This window comes from Myotis brandtii, unplaced genomic scaffold, assembly GCF_000412655.1.
Source record: "Myotis brandtii unplaced genomic scaffold, ASM41265v1 scaffold411, whole genome shotgun sequence".
NCBI lineage: Eukaryota > Metazoa > Chordata > Mammalia > Chiroptera > Vespertilionidae > Myotis > Myotis brandtii.
This window is the reverse complement of record NW_005365804.1, coordinates 1,255,330-1,269,738: the sequence shown is the minus strand read 5'-3', so window position 1 is coordinate 1,269,738 and position 14,409 is coordinate 1,255,330. Positions and strand designations below refer to the sequence as shown.

The 14,409-nt window shown below is 61.9% G+C and overlaps 1 protein-coding gene across 4 annotated transcripts in view; it reads left to right on the top strand.

The window, feature by feature from the left end:
- The first annotated feature begins 7,359 nt into the window (after positions 1 to 7,359).
- ADGRG1 (adhesion G protein-coupled receptor G1) overlaps positions 7,360 to 14,409 on the top strand; it is a 36,110-nt gene continuing 29,060 nt past the window's right edge. The window contains exon 1 of one of the 4 annotated variants that reach the window (XM_014545546.1): positions 7,360 to 7,473. The gene's annotated coding sequence lies outside the window, so the exon portion shown is untranslated. The remainder of the gene's footprint in view (positions 7,474 to 14,409) is intronic. The other 3 variants (XM_014545547.1, XM_014545549.1, XM_005873514.2) reach the window with 3 other exon arrangements.

Here is a 14,409-nt window from a genome sequence, read left to right as displayed (position 1 = left end):
CCCGCTCTGCCCCCGCAGTGTGGCTCCCTGGGGTGTGTGGGCAGCAATATGGGCCCCCACGTTTCTGCTGTTAATGAGGCCACCCTGCTGTCAGCCTTCCTCCATTATGCCTCCGGAGCCAGCTGTGCCCCGGCACTCAGCGGGGAACCCCCGGGGCTCCCTGGCTGCCCACGCAGAGGCACACGCAGAAGGCGGTGCTCCCGGTGGCATTTGTGGGGGGGTTGTCTCCCGGGGCGAGGCTGGGCGCTCTGGGGGTTTCCCCAAAGTCCACCCAACTCCAACTCTCATTCACCAACAAAGGAGTGGTGGCAGCCCTGGTTTTCATGGGAGGAAACTGAGGCAGCCTCTTTATGATCCCCCCACGCGATCCCCTGCAGCCCACACCTTAACACAGAGCGTTGCTGGGCACCACTCGGTGTGTGTGTGTGTGTGTGTGTGTGTGTGTGTGTGTGTGGCAGGAGGGGTTTGGCATGGGGGGGGAGGTCAAAGTCAAGATCCTGGGCCCTGCCGACCCCATGGCAGCCAAGTGAGATGGCACATTGTCACCTCAAGATGATGCAAAGGCTGCCCTCTCTGCACACAGAGGGCAGTGCATAAACCCCCCTGGGCCTCATTTGCCCCCTCGGTGTGGGAGTGGCAATGCCCCACTCCCTACCAAAGGCACCTGGACCAAGGCTCGGGCATCTGACCAGCTGCCCCCGCCCCCCAAACCTCACAGGCCAGGGCCAGGAAGCTGCCGACAGGGCACAAGCGTGGTGGCACCGGCCGCAGCTGGCATGGCCTGTCTGGGACCTCCTGGCCGGGAGGGAGGCTCCTGTGGAGGAGTTAGAAGCCTCTTCTGCTTCTTGCACTGGGGGGTGTGCATTTTAAAGAAACCCCAGGCCCGGCTGGTGTGGCTCAGTGGTTGAACATTGACTTATGAACAAGGAGGTCACGGTTCGATTCCCAGTCAGGCACATGCCCGGGCTGCAGGCTCGATCCCCAGTGAGGGGCGTGCAGGAGGCAGCGGATCCATGATTCTCTCTCATCATCGATGTTTCTATCTCTCTCTCCCTCTCCCTTCCTCTCTGAAATCAATAAAAATATATATATAAAAAAAGAAAAGAAATTCCAGGATAGTGGCAGTGCCCATGCCTCCACTTACACCTGCGGGGACTGAGGCAGACAGTTCAGATCTGGACAGTTTGATGCCTGTTTGCAGGCGGCACCATTTAAAGGGCTTTGGGGAAATGCCAGGAGGAGTCTAGGTGGGGGGAGGGGCAGTTTGGAGCCCCCCAGTCACCGGTCTCCCTCAGGCCTGAGCAGGGTGCCCTGGGGCCCCTTGGGAAGACCAGCCCTGCCCCACTCAGCTCCGATCTCCCGACATTACAGGTGGCCAGGGTTCACCTGAGGGACCCAGGCCTCTGGATGCGCGACCCTGCACCAGTTCCCACGGCAGGAGTGGCCCAGGCTGACGGGCACGGGAACGGGGAGAGGGCTTGTGGCCCCATCTTTGGTGGGTCCATCCTGGCCCTGGTCTCAGGGATCCGGACGGCTGGGAGGCAGGAGTGTGGCCACAGTGACCTTCAGGCCTGTTCTGGCAGGATCCAACCCTCCTGCCAAGTGCATGTGGGAGCTGGGCTGAGGTCAGACATTCCGTCATGCCTAGGAAGAGGGGGCGGCCGCTCTGTCTACCTTCTATCTCGGGCAGCCGGGCACCCAGGCGTGCCCGCCTCCTGGGAAGGTCAGCAGGGGTGGCGCTGGGAGGCCCAGCCAGCCTGAACTCTCTCTAAGCACCTGTGTTCTGCGGTGCCCCCTCCAGCTGGACAGGAACTGGGTGACTGTGGCTGTCTGGGCTGGGCCCAAGGTCACTTCTTGTTGGCAAGTGGTCAAGATGCCACCGGAGCCCAGCTACAGGGGATCACTGTGGCTCATTGGTTGAGCGTTGACCTATGAACCAGGAGCTCACAGTTCGATTCCCGGTCAGGGCACATGCCCGGGTTACAGGCTCGATCCCCAGTGGGGGGCGTGCAGGAGGCAGCCGATCTGTGATGCTCTCTCAGCATTGATGTTTCTCTCCTTTTCTCCCTTTCTCCTTTTCTCCCTCACCCTTCCTCTCTCTGAAATCGATACAAACATATTTAGGAAGAAAATAAAAAAAGATGCCACTGGAACCAGGAAGGGGGAGGAAACTGACCTGAAGTCAGATCCTGGCTCAAATCCTGTGTGACCTGGGACTGGCCCCCGACCCTCTCTGAGCCTCAGCTGGTGGAGCGAGGCTTCCTTGACAAGGTGTGGGAAGGAAATACCAAGCCATGTGCCTTCTGCACAGTCAGTGCTCAACAGGGACACAAGGGCACTGGGTCTGAACCCGCAGGGAGGCGGGGAGAGAGGTCAGAGCTGGAGACAGGTGTGGACAGAGGAGCCCAGCAGCCCGGGAGTGACTTGCTCTCCCAAGCCCCAGTGCTTTTGAAATCTGATCCAGGTAATGTGGGCCGGGTCCCTGCCTGGGCCCTACCCCAGCGGGAGCCAATGAGGGTGCGCCTGCCCTTGGAGCTCCAAATAAGGAATCAGACAACAGGCTTGGACCTGGGCCTTGCGTTCCATCCCATCATCGGAGCTGCACGAACTTCTTGCACCCCAAGCCCGGGCTTGACTCTCTGTTAGACTTGCCCCGTTTTAATGGCCAACGCTTCCCCCCCGCTCCCCCCACGTCTTGGATTCGTCAGGCTCCCTGCTTCTTCTCCAGTTGGGGGATGAGCGGAGGGTGGGGGAGGCAGGCCTCGGGCGCAGGGCACACAGCTCCCTTTGTGACTGTGGCTGAGTCACATGGGCAATGCCATCCCCCTGGGCCCTGGGGCGGGTGTGATGGGAGATGGCGTTATTGTGGGGCTGTGGCTGCCACCAGGCCTGTGGCCAGGAATCTTTCCCACGGGAATGAACGAACGGGAAGGTGGCTGGGAGCACTGGTTGAAAAGCAAGTGGTCTGGGTTCAAATGCTGACTCTGCTGATGACGTTGCTGCGAAGCCTTGGGAAGGTTCTCTCTCTGGGCCTCAGTTTCCACCTCTGTGAAATGGGACCGATCGTGACTGTTTTGTAGAAGAGATCCTGACGTGAAAGGGCTTGTAAGCTTGGAGTGCTGGGCTTGGGGGCTTTTGCGTTGACATTATGATAATCATCATGCCGTTGGCTCAGTATTTGTCGAGCATCTACTATGTGCCGGGCGTGGTGCTCAATGGTTTACAAGGCCGCTCTGCTCGCAAGGAGAGAACGTGGACTTGAGCTGCTCTTGTCCAATAAAAACTCACCTCCCAGCAGGCAGTGGTTGGCTGTGACCCTCCCACAGGGGGCACAGCTCCGCACTGTCTGCCAGGCTGGCTCACACCGCCCTGAACGGAGGCTCAGAGACAGAGGAGGGGAGGCCTCCAGGAACAGAGCGGAGTCCTCCACTTGCCCAGGCCTCGGGCACAGCGGGCACCGTGGATCTGTTTTCTCGCCCTGGCCTGGGGCCCACACATGCTCTGAACCGTGAAACCCTCACAGACACATCAGGTGCTCACTCGTGCCTGGGCCGCGAGGTTTATCAGATTTACGGACGTGGCCTTGTTTACTATTCCTGGTGGCGCTGCTACGGTCCGCAGTTGAGTCACCAGCTGGCAGAGCTGGGAGTGGAAGCCACTTGGCCTGAGTCCAGAGTTTGGGCTTCCAACTTCTCAGCGGCAGCGCGGCCCCTTCTCCTCCGTCCTTTAAAACGAAGGCCTTTCTGCCTGGCTGGCGTGGCTCGGTGGTTGAGTGTTGACCTGAGAACCAGGAGGTGGCAGTTTGAGTCCCAGTCAGGCCGTATGCCCGGGTTGCAGGCTCGATCCCCAGTGTGGGGTGTACAGGAAGCAGCCGATCCATGGTTCTCTCTCATCATTGTGTTTCTATCTCTCTCTCCCTCTCCATTTCTCTCTGAGATATATTATATATATATATCTTGCAATCAGAGTGGCCTTGTAAACCATTGAGTGCCACGCCCGGCACATAGTAGAAGCTCAATAAAATCAAATGAAGGCCTTTCTGCACTCCCCACCCTGTCTCTGGCCACTGTCCCCTCCTCCAGTAATGCTCACGACCTTCTCTCGTCCTGGGGGACTCCAGCCCTTCACCCTGAGCCCCAGCAATGTGTATCCAGCTGCTTGTTGAGAGGCTCCCCCACATGTCACAGGTGTACCCCCATTCCACTGAGCCCAAGGGCAGCCTCTTCTCTGCACCCCATCTTAAGCCCCCCCATTATTCAGGGCAGTTTCTGGCATCTTTTCCTCTCACCTGCGCGTGGGAGGTGGGGTCCTCGCCCTGCTCTGGCTTTCTGGACCAAGCGCCTCCCTCTGCTTCCATATTCTCCAGCGGCCCGGCTGGACCCTCCACCGTCCTAGCCCACCATCGCTGGTGTCCAGACCAGGGCACCTCCTGTTCTATCCCATGCCGGGTCCCCTGCGCATCTGGTTCAAATACACACTCACTCAGCAGGCCTGGGGCCCACCGGGAGCCGAGTTTCCAACACGTTCTCGGGCCACGCTGAGGGTCTGCGGGCCACGTTTGCGTGCTGATCACACCCCTCCCGACCAAAGACCTTCCCTGGTTTCCCAGTGCCTTGGATGAAACCCCATTCCAAGCAAACTCCACGCTTCCAACATCCCCCAGAATCTGCCCCTACTCCCCTAACCAGATCCCACCTCCTTCCAAGACGGACTCCCGTGTCCCAGTCCCCTCTCCACCTCTGCCGATGCTGTTCCCTCCACCTGGAATGCCCTTCCAGCTGGTCTCTGTTTATCAAAATCCCTCCTTCAAGACCCAGCTGGGGCTCTGGGGCCAACTGGCTTGGTTCAAACCCTGGCTCCATCCCTGAAAGGCCACACCCTCTCTGTGCCTGCCCCTCTTCTGTGAAGTGGGGACAGTGACTGTTGTGATACATATGAAGAACCTAGAAGGACCTGGCACTTAGTGGGTGCTCCCAGCCACACGCCAGCTGTGCGGCCTGGGCTGTGTCACCTGGTTTCTAACGTACCAGTGGGACCCCGGCCACAGAGCTGGGAGGGTGAAATTAGGATGACCCATGTCAAGCAGTGCCTTACACAATGAACCCTACACGGCACCCTACTAAGTGAACCGCTTAGTAGGACTAGTGATGGGCAGTGTTGTGATTAATGATCATTTATGTGGATTCTGTCCTTTGACTCCCAGAGCCTTCTGGGAGCTCCACGGTGCCAATAACTGACTGGTGTCACCCCAATGTGAGTCATCCTCGGAGCTGGGGCCTGCTCCCCACCTTCGCCCTGCACATAGTAGGTCTCTGAGAAGCCCGATGGTGAAAGGGCAGCCAGAGCTTGGCAAGCCAACTCCTGCCCTGGCCAGGCTGCCTCGCAGGCCTTTCCTAGGTGGCAGCTGGCTCCAGGTCTCTGTGGCCCTGGCTTGGGCACCCAGAGAGTGGCACCTCCAGCTCTCCACCTGTGCCCAGCTGGCCAGCACCCTCCGGGGGTGTGGTTGGGTCATTGCTGCCCTGCTGGCCCGGATCGCAGGGAACAGCTGATGCTGCCCCACCTAGCCCGTGGCTCAGCCCTGAAGGACAGACCTGGGGGAAGCAGAGGCTTAGAGGGGGTGACTTGCTTGGGGACACGGCATGTAAGGGACTCCCCATCTCTTCCTGGATAACTTGCTTTTGCTCTCTGTTCCCGGCCCACACTGGGGGCTCTGGCCCTGATAATGAGGGAGTGCCCACTGCAGCCCTGGGAGGGAGGACAGGCCGAGTGCCCACCGCGCCTGCCGCCAGGGCATCAGCCACAGTCTGGACAGCAGGGCTGACACCCGGAGAGCACAGCGCTGCCTCCTGGAAGCTCTGGGTGGGGCCTTGCTGTACACCCCACCAGGCAGCTTGATGACCAGGCTTCCTCCCGGCAGCAATCCCCCGCGCCCCCCCCCTTCCCCGCTGCCTGAGAAAGTCCCGTTCACGCTGCAGCAGGCGGCCTGAGCACCCCATGTGCCCAGATGTGGGGAGGCTGCACTTGTGAGTGAGCAGGAGCCAGACCGCTGGGCGGCCGTCCTAACTTCGGCATTTCCAGCTGTGTGGCTTAGGCAACTTCATTCCCTTCTCTGAGCTCCATTTCTCGGTCCTGCGCTCTCCCTGCCTCATCACCACGTTCACAGCAGCTATGCCTTGAGGGTTGTCGGGTACCAGGCACTGGTCTGAGCGACACTCACCCCTCACCGCTGTGCTCGCCATGGCAGCGCGTGAGGGAAAAGTCTGGAAGGTAGTAAACGGTCAGTAAGTGTAACCATCATCATTAGTGTCACTGTTGTGGCTACGTACCCCCATAATGTGAAGTCCTCACGGCACCTGTGACTTGGCAATCACTGACCCACGCGGTGGGATGAGGGAATGTGGGGAGCCCCGCCCCTTGGGGTGGCCACCGCCATCCGAGGCCTCCCAGGACCTCAGCAGCCAGCGAGCTGCGGACAGTGACCAGCAAGGGGGCGGGGCACCGGCCCATCCCCAGATCCCTCGCTGAGCTTTGGAGCCGCCAGGAATGCTGTTCTACTTGGCCTCAGTTTCCTCTATGGCCTCACAGATGGACTAAGGGGTGCCATTTCCAGAAGCCCCCGGCGTCTCAGAGCCCAGAACCTGCGTCTGGGATGTTGACACTGTGTGTGCCTGGCGAGCACTGCGCTGGGTCCCTGTGCTCGGAGGACTGAGGCTCAGGGAGACTCAAGGTCAGGTGGCCAGTCGTGCGTGGACTGGCTGGCTGCATGCCAGGCGCTTGATCCGCCCCCCCCAACCCCGTGCCTTCCGCTCTGCCGGTCATTGGTCATTGCCGGCTCCTGTCGGCTGCCAAGGAGGCTGGACACTCCTTCAGGAAGGGGCAGTTGTCGCCTGGGCCTGGCGGTGTGGGGGGGAGGCGGGCAGCATCAAAGTGCCCGTTGCCCTAGCAACCCTGGCCTCTGGGCACTTTGGGGAGAACAGCCCTGGGAAGCGGCAGATGGAGGGTGAGGAGGCAGCGCTATCCCTGGCTGGTGTCTGTCCCTGAAACCGGGCACCTATCTGCCCAAACGAGGGGTGAGGCTGCGGTGCCCCCTTGCCCAGTGCTGAGTCACAGGCATCCCCCAGGGTCCCTGCCTCAGCTCCCAGCCCTGCCCCCTTCTCAGCCTCCCTCTGAGAAATCCATGACTCACTAATGGTCCGTCATCCCTAGCCCAGCTAGGGAGGAGGGAGGAGGGAGAAGACAGGAGGGAGGAGTCATCTGGAGGGGGCATCCCCCCACCAAACACCCAGCACTTCCCCAGGCTCCTCCTCCTCCACACTGGCTGCCTGCCCGCCCTGCCCTGCGAGGAGGGGCCGGGAGCCACCACACACGCAGCAGCTCCCTCCGCAGCAGGACCGGGGCAGGTTGATCCTTGGAGGTGAATCTTGAAAGGCTGATCAGCTGCCTGACCCTACCGGACCCCCCGCCTGGCACCAGGTACCAGATCAAGGAGGGAGGGGGGATGGGGTGGAATGGGGTCTTGGGAGGTCTTGGTATCTGGGCGGGAGCCCAGAGGAGCATGGCTGTAAGGGGGTCTCTACAGTTGGGGGTAGATGGACAGGGAGATGCCTGGGAAGGGGACGGGGCCTGAGGGGATGAAACCTCTCAGAACCACTAGTCCTGTGTTAGCTGGGGAAACTGAGGCTCAGAGTGGCATATTCACTGGGCACGGGAGGCCGGGTCCGCTCCCTGGGCGGTGAGATGAGTTACTCCTGCTCCCGTGGCACAGAAGGGGAGCCGGGCTCTGAGCGGGAGAGAGAGCCAGGGTCCAGGCTCGGGGAGAGGCTGCGGGGTGCTGGGCACCCGGCCCTCGAGGGCAGTGTCACCTGCAGCTGCCTGGGCTGGGTCCGGCCCCCAAGTGAGCTTGTCCTCACGGGTGTCCTTGGGAGGAGGTGGTCTTGGCGTGGGAACCGGGCAGATAGATGAGGAAGCAGAGGCTGAGGGCTGGGAAGCGCACTGCCAGCTAAACCACCAGACCCCCGGCTCCCGCCTGCGGGGCACAGATAGGGCCTTCCCACCCACCCTCCCACCCACCCAGGGCCCCACAGGAGGGAGTTGGGGGGGGGCATGAGCCCAGGCAGGGCCCCTCTTGGTCCCCCCCCTGTCCCCCCCCACCCCTGCTCCCACTTCCCCTCCCTGCCTAGAGCAGCCCTGGCCTGGAGCTGGGTGGGGAGCAATAGTCTCTGTGCTCCAGAGGGCCAAGGGAGTTACACATACAAACATTTGTTGAGCACCTACTGTGTGCCGGGTACTCTGCTGGGGTGGGGGACATGGCAGTGAATGGGATGAATAGGTGTCTTACAGTCATGGGCCAGCCCCAGGGGCCTGTGGGGACCCTGAGGGCAGAGGCTTGGTTCCTTGAGGTGGAGCCTGAGTGGGAAGTGTCATCCGTCCGTCTGTGAGAGCCAGTGAGAGCCGTCTGTCTGTGAGAGCCGCTGCTGGCTGCTGAGTTGGGTCGCAGAACTGAGGCCGGCAGAGGTGAGACTGGCTCTTGGGGCCAGACCTGACCACGTTAGCTGCAGGGACTGTGAGAAAGAGACCCACTGTGGTCATAGCAGCGCGCGCCTCCTTGCCTCGCCTCTCTCTCTGGGGCTCAGTTGCTGCAGCTGCAAAATGGGCGTATGAGGTGATGATAGCTGCCTGCACCCGTGGCTCCGAGGTGTCAGGTCATGTTTCTGACCCCTGCTCGGTCCCAGCCTGCCTTGGCATCCCTCCAGGCAGGGTCTGTGGGGGAGAGGCCCGGCCAGGCAGCCTGCACTGTTGCTGCCCTGGGCCACGGGGCAGGGGCCAGTCGCCTGGCTGGGACACCCACACCTTGTCAGGGACACAAACAGGACAGTTGGGCTCTGAGGCTGAGGAGTGAGATAAGCTGGAGGAGGCGGAGGGAGCTGCTGCCTCGGAGCCTGGGGCTCAGCGGAGGACGCGGGGCTGGGCTTGGGGACTGGTAAGGAGGGAGAGAGGGTTTAAGTGCCCGTGTGAGGGGCGGGGGGGCGGATTCCTGGCAGAGGAAACTGCGTGGGGAAAGGTGTGGAAATAGTGAGGGCCTGGGGGAATGGGGCAGGCGGTGGCACTGGAGACCTGGCACAGGGCATGTCCTGGTGGCTGAGCGCCAGGTGGGCAGCTCTGCTCTGCCCTGCGGGGAGGGGATGGTGGGGGGACTTGCACAGGTCTGCACACAGGGCCGGCTGCAGCCCAGCAGGACGGGGAGGGCCGGGTGTGTGGTGTGGGGCTCATGGTGTGTGCTGGGGGGACAGTGTGTGGGTGGTGGGAGCTGTGCTTGTTTCAGGGGTGTGGGTGGGCTCCCACATGGCACGGGCGAAGAGTCAGGGGCAGAGCGGGTGGGGGCATGAGGGGAAGGTGACAAAAGAGTCCCAAATCCAATACCACCACCACCCCCAGAGCTTAGCAGGCTCTGCACCCCCAGCGCCAACGAGGGGCTCTGCGGACCCCTCCTTCTGACTCACAGCAGATGGGGGCGTCACGTGAGCAAACCTGGCAGCTGGGGGACCGGGACCCCTGGGGACAGGCAGATGGCAGGGGCGGAGGGGAGGGAGCAGGGTTGGCACAAAGGGGCCTCTCACACAGGGTGGGTGGGGTGGGTGGGGCGGGTTCAGCGGGTTCTGGCTGGCTCTGCCTCTGCAGTGCTGCCCTCCCCCCTCTGTCTCATGCCCCACTGGGAGCCCTGAGGTTCTGGGGAGCCCTTTGGATTCTGGGGTCAGGCCTGGGCAGCTGGGCAGAGGGACCCCGGGTCGGGGAGGAGCGTGGCACATAGTTCCTGACCCCTGCTCGGTCCCAGCCTGCCCTGGCATCCCTCCGGCCCTCAGAGCCTGGTCCCCGGGGCTCAGTGCTCCGCGCGCACCTTTCTTCCTACGAGGCAGGTGTTGGTGCGGAGCCACCTACAGACGAGGACACTGAGGCGCAAGAGGCTCACCTGTGGGTGACCTCTCGTGTTGGTGGCTCTAGAGTCTGGGCTCTTGTCCACTGAGCTCTCCTGGCCCCTCAGGGGGGAGGGGGCTCCTGGGCCAGGCCAGGTCTGTGCTGGGTGCCCTTGTCTCGAACCCCATCCCTGCTGCTGCCCACATCCTCCAGGACCCACAGAGAGAGCAAGGCCGCTTGCCTGGGGAGAGCCTGGCTTTGTTCCTCTCTGGGTGTGTGGACTTGGGCGACTGCCTCCGTTTCCTCACCTGGAAAGTATCTGCCTGGGAGCTGTTGTGAGGACGATGGGCTTGCTGTGGCCCGCAGAGATGCTAGCCTCACCACGGTCTCCCCATGGCCAGGTGGGCACACGGAGGCCCGGGATATCTTATAATAGCTCAGGGACTTTCCCTGGCCTCCCACCTAGGAGAGCTGGGGCCACCTGGGCTTCGGGAAGCCCCCCTCGGCCCCCGAGCCTGACTTGAGCTTTGGTGGGGAGGCCTGTGGGTGGGCACATGTTCCTGGGCTGATACGGCTCAGGCGGTTTGTGGTGAGCTTGGCAGCTCCAGGCAGAGATCAAAGCCGAGCCCTGGAGGAGCCGGCAGAGCGGGGCGGCCTCTGCATTAGAGGGAGCCGGCCTTGGGGTGGGGGCCTCACTGCCCGGAAGCCAGCCCAGCTCCAGTCCCTGAAAGGCTGCAGTTCTGCAGCTAATGGCTCCATGCGGCTCCCCAGGCTCAGGGCCACTTAGCCGACCTCCGAGTGAGCAGCAGTGGGAGGCCAGCCGCCTCGGTCTTCTCTCAGTCCCTCCCTCCTGTCCTCGGCAGAACTTGGCCTTCCTCCCCGGGAAGCGCTGGCCTTACCGCTCTAGGCCCCCGGGGTCAGCGGGGCTCCGGACTGCTGCCCACCCTCCCAGCCTCCTGGGCCTCCCTGTCCTTACCTGCACACAGGGACGCCAGTGCCGCCCCGGGCAGGGTTGTTGCTGGAATTTGGGGCGATAAGTCACAGCACAGAGCGGACTTACTCAGCTGAAGGCTTTGTCTTTGAAGCTGTGGGGTGGTTGAGTTAGAACTAAGTTCAAATCCTTGAAAAGTGACCTTGAGCCTGGTTGGCCTGGCTCAGTGGTTGAGTGTTGACCTCTGAACCAGGAGGTAATGGTTCGATTCCCAGTCAGGGCACATGCCCGGGTTGCGAGCTTGATCCCAGTGTGGGGCGTGCAGGAGGCAGCCGCTCAATGATTCTCTCTCATCATTGATGTTTCTCTGTCTCTCCTCTCCCTTCCTCTCTGAAATCAATAATACATATATATGTATATGTGTATATATGTGTGTGTGTGTGTATATATATATATACGAAAAGTGACCTTGAGCAAGTGCCTTACAATCCCTTAGGCTGTGCAATGGGGGTGGAGAGACCTGAACTCCACTAGGATTAACTGTGACAGCCACATGCTGTAGGGACTCCGGGCAGAGAGCCTTCCCCCATATCCCAGACCTCGGCTCCTCCTTCGCCCAGCTCAGCTGTTCCCTGGGAGAGGCTGCACCAGGCGGGGCGAGCTCGGGGCGGCTTGGTTCTGTCCCAGCTCCATCCGCTGTGTGAACTTGGACAGGTGTCCTAGCCTCTCTGTGCCTCCTCTTTGAAATGAGGATGGTAAGGGCACCTTGAGAGGGTTTCGTGAGCCACTAGGTCCTGGGTGCTGAGGATGGAGCCTGGCTCACCACAGCGACGTGGTCACTGCCACCGCCCGGGCCAGCCCAGCCCTCTGTTAGGAGCAGTGGTGAGTGCACCGGGGAGCCATGGCCTGTCCTTCCATCCGTCACTGGAAAGGCACCAGGAACCCGAGGCCCTGAGCACTCTCACCCATTGAGGTCTTGATCGGCCTATGGCTCCAGGCTGTTGCCCAGCACTGGGACTCTCTCCTGCTGCCTGAGCCCCAAGGCCTGACCGGCTTGGCCACTGTCCTGGCCTGCAGGGGAGGCGTGAGTTCAAGGGGGGCTGGTTTCCTGGGGCAGCGCTCTGTGGTCACGTGTCCGTGTCCGCTGGGCTGAGTTCCCATGGCCCCCGGGGGCTGCACTGGGTGGCTGACCCCTCTGGCTCCCTGGCCAAGTCTGGCCTTCAGGGTGTCTCTGACCCTGTGTCGGGGGACAACTGCCCAGACCCACCTGCCTTGTGGGTGACAAATGCGCGGGGTGAACCCCAGGGGCCGCTGGGGCAGTGAGTCACGCCTGGCCCGGCGCCCTCTGCCCGCTGCTTCTCTGGCTGTGTCACCATCGGGGCCTGTGTCAGACCCTTGGGGCAACTCAGACCCAGCCCCCTCCGCCTGGGGCATCCGCCTCCATGGCCAACAAAGACGCTCATTCAGTCCCAGGTGCTGTTAGTCCTCAGAGATTTACATTTTTATCCTCATGGCACAGATGGGGAAGCAGGTTCCGGGTCCCCGGGCCAGTCAGAGGGTCCGGGGGCCTAAGTCCGGGTCTCCTCCCTCCCAGCCCGGACCTTTTCCCCACGACACCACCCGTGGAATTCTCAATCGAGGCAGCGAGTTCCGTGATTCTCTCATCCCTGCAGGTGTGAAGTGTGGCAGGGAAGTTGTAGAGGGAACTTGGGCACATGTGGGGTTCTTCCTGGCCCCTTCAGCCCTGAGCTTCTCCGGCCCTCGGGGAGAGGCACCCACTCCCACACTCGTCCCGGGGACTACGTCCCTGGCAGTGCCCCGGCCACTCTCGCAGCATCGGCCAGTGTTTGTGGGCGGGTGGCGAAGCCCTCCGTGGCCTTGCCTGTCACCGTGCCCGGACTTCTCCATTAGTGCCCCCGATGGCATCTCCGGGGGCTCCTACTCGCCCGCTAATGGCTCAGAGAGCTGGATGGGAAGCCCAGAGGGAGTCAGGGCCTCAGGGGCGTGGACCGGAGTGAGGCTGGAGGGTGTGCGGGAGGCGTGGGGCAGGCGGGCCACCCACCTCCTAAACCGGCAGGGAGCAGATGCGGCCCCTCGCTCTCCCTATCCAAGGGGCCTGCACCTGGGCAGGGGCGTCCCTAACCTAGAGGGACTCCCCCCTCCACCCACCTGCACGTGACCTTGCCTTGGAGAGCGGTGGCGGTGGGCGGGGCCGGAAGGAATCCTCTTGTGGTTTTCTCAAAGCTATACTTATCCTTTGTCCCCGTGACCGAGCCTGCCGCACCCGCCTGGGCTCTGCCACCTGCGAGCACATCCCAAACCAGACGGGCAGTGTCTGCTCTCCAGCTTCCGGCTGGGAGTTGAGCATGCCCAGGTCCTGGTGCCTGGACTGGGGAGGGGGAGCTGGGTCCAGGTGCAGCCCCCATGGCCAGGACCAGGGGCAGGGGATGGCATTGCTCCCTCCGGAGACCCTGCTGCAGGTGCCAGCATGCCTGGGAGTCCCTCCTCTGCTCCCCAAACTGTCTGGGGAGCCAGATGGGCAGCTGCAGTCACTGCTGTCCAGGCGGCATGGGACCGTAGGGGGAGGGGACCGGCCCCTATTCGTGGGCCTCTTGGTCCTGCATGTCCGCCTCCCCGAGGATAGGAAGGCTGGCATGCTGGAGCTGGCGAATGCCCAGAGGGTGGGTGGCACGTGGAGGAGGGAGTAGAGTGGTTCTCTAGCTTGTTACTTTGGCAGTCATGCTGCCCCGAGCCGGTTCTGTGACTTCTGAAACGAGCCTCATGTTTTGGCCCCCACCTCCGTGCTGGTCGGCCGTGTTGTGGATGTTAAGTGAGGATCGTTCATCTCTTTGGCAGAGACTTGGCTCTGGGCAGCAAGGAGCTAGGAGCTATTGTAAGTACTTTTATTTGTTATTATTTAAAAAAAATTTTTTTTACTGATTTCAGAGAGAGGAAGGGAGAGACAGAGAGAGATAGAAACATCAGTGATGGGAGAGAATCATGGATCGGCTGCCTCCTGCACGCCCCACACTGGGGATCGAGCCCCCAACCTGGGCATGTGCCCCGACCGGGAATTGAACCGTGAGCTCCTGGTTCATAGGTCGACGCTCAACCCCTGAGCCACGCCGGCCGGGCTCTTGTAGGTATTTTTGTTATTACAAGAGCCTAGTGACTGCGGGGGGTGGGGTGGGGGGGGGGAGGCACCTCGATGCTGCGCCTCGGTTTCTCTGTGTTGCTGCGGTTCGTGAGCAGAAGTGTGTGTAAAAGGCCAGGGGTGCCCATGGGTGCCCTCCCTGGCTCCCCTGAGCCGCAGCCCTTCCAGCCCCTTTAAGCACAGGGGCTCTGGAGCCCACAGCCACTGCCTCCCGGCCCAGCAGGCCCTGGAATCTTTTCCAGGACAAGGTTCTACCGAGAACAGCAGCTCCTTTCTTTGCTTTCTCTTCCGCTTCCTCCGGGGGCCAAAAATAGTGCGTGAATGGGACCCAGCTCTGGGCCAGCAGCAAGACAATAGCTGCCTCCTGACCCAGGCAGGCCTCCTGGCTCTGGGCCATGGAGTGGGGGTGGGG